Source organism: Austrofundulus limnaeus, unplaced genomic scaffold (assembly GCF_001266775.1).
Source record: "Austrofundulus limnaeus strain Quisiro unplaced genomic scaffold, Austrofundulus_limnaeus-1.0 Scaffold926, whole genome shotgun sequence".
Lineage (NCBI taxonomy): Eukaryota > Metazoa > Chordata > Actinopteri > Cyprinodontiformes > Rivulidae > Austrofundulus > Austrofundulus limnaeus.
In genome coordinates, this window is record NW_013953328.1 from 168836 (window position 1) to 170651 (window position 1816).

At 40.5% G+C, this 1816-nt stretch overlaps 1 long non-coding RNA gene across 1 annotated transcript in view; it reads right to left on the reverse strand.

Moving 5' to 3' along the window:
* The window catches only part of LOC106533345 (uncharacterized), a 20400-nt gene that overhangs the window by 13205 nt on the left and 5379 nt on the right, over window positions 1-1816 (reverse strand). The window contains exon 2 of the long non-coding RNA XR_001312226.1: window positions 671-796. This is a non-coding gene — a long non-coding RNA (uncharacterized LOC106533345). The remainder of the gene's footprint in view (window positions 1-670; window positions 797-1816) is intronic.

Genomic DNA, 1816 nt, shown 5'->3' on the forward strand with positions numbered 1-1816 from the left:
GCACGTGACAGGCATGTGACAGACATGTGACAGACATGTGACAGGCATGTGACAGGCACGTGACAGGCATGTGACAGACATGTGACAGACATGTGACAGACATGTGACAGACATGTGACCGGCATGTGACAGACATGTGACAGACACGTGACAGGCACGTGACAGACATGTGACAGACATGTGACAGACATGTGACAGCCATGTGACCGGCATGTGACAGACATGTGACAGACATGTGACTGGCATGTGACAGACATGTGACAGACATGTGACCGGCATGTGACAGACATGTGACAGACACGTGACAGGCACGTGACAGACATGTGACAGACATGTGACAGACATGTGACCCTAACAACTCTCAGAAGTGCAGAACTAAAGTCATCTGAACCTGTGAAATTGGCTCACTAACATGACAAAAACTGGGTAATTTTGGACACAAAGTATCTTTCTGCACACAACTAAAGGCCAAACTTTGTCCCACAGAAGTGTGCAGAAAGTGTTGTGTGTCTGGGCAGACGTTTGTGGACATGTCTGTTTTTACAGGGACTAGAGGTTAGATTTGAATAATTTAAGAACCTGATAAAGACTAGATCATTTTTTTCTGATATTTTTGTCCCTTTTGTCCATTTTTAATAACTGTAACTCTGAGTGCTGACAACCAACTCACCAACAAAGAGGATGAGGATGAAGAAGGCTCCCAGCTCCAGAGGACTTGCTTGTGGAAGTCCCTGCAGTTTTGACCACACCTCCTGAACCATGTGCAGAAACTCTTCTTTCAGCTTCATGTTGACCTCTGAGCACAGAAAAGATCAAACWGTAAACAACAATGTCTCTGCTTGTCTTCCAAAGGTCCACAGCTTCTGCAGAACTTGGTTCATCTCRAAGCAGACGAGACTAAATGTTGAATAAACTTTACACATGGAGCTCCACCCTCCTCTGGAACAGTTTTAAACATCCACCCAGCAATTATCYGCCCAGCCTGGTAAAACTTTGGTCCTCTCTCATTTTATACCATCAGCTCTGATTGGCTGACAGAGATGGTTTGTGTTGTGCAGACGGCTCACACAGATCGAGTGTTGGATCCTGCTACATCCTCAGACAGAAGAAAACCATCCTGTTCGGCTCAGCTATAAACAGAACAGACTATTTCAGGCTTGGCATTTCAAATGTGAAGTGTGTCATGAAGAATGAAGCAGCTGAGTGGGTGAGTGTCCATCAGCTGTGACACCATGCAAAGGCCACTAACCTGTGAAATGGTAACAAAGCAGCCCACTAACAGCAGTCAACACACAGAAATACTCCATGACTGTATGGCTGCATGTGTCAACACAGGAAAGAAAATGAATATACTATTATGTACTTTTTTGTTTCATACTACTTAGAAGTTATTGCACATTTTATATCTAAAAGTTTTTAATAATTTACATTGGGTTTTAACAGGTTTAATTTTATGTAAAAAGTTTTGTTTTGCACACTAATGATTGCCCAACTGCTTCTTTGTATCCAAGAGCGAGAAGAAAATATAGTTATTTTATAAGTTGCATTTTGTCAATTGAAAACCATTTACAGTATTTATTCATGTGTAATACAACCTCATGTGTAATATATGATACAACCTCATGTGTAATACAACCTCATGTATGATACAACCTCATGTATAATACGATCTCATGTATAATATAATCTCATGTATAATATGATCTCATGTGTAATATGATCTCATGTGTAATATGATCTCATGTGTAATATGATCTCATGTGTAATATGATCTCATGTATAATATGATCTCATGTATTTGATCTCATGTATAATA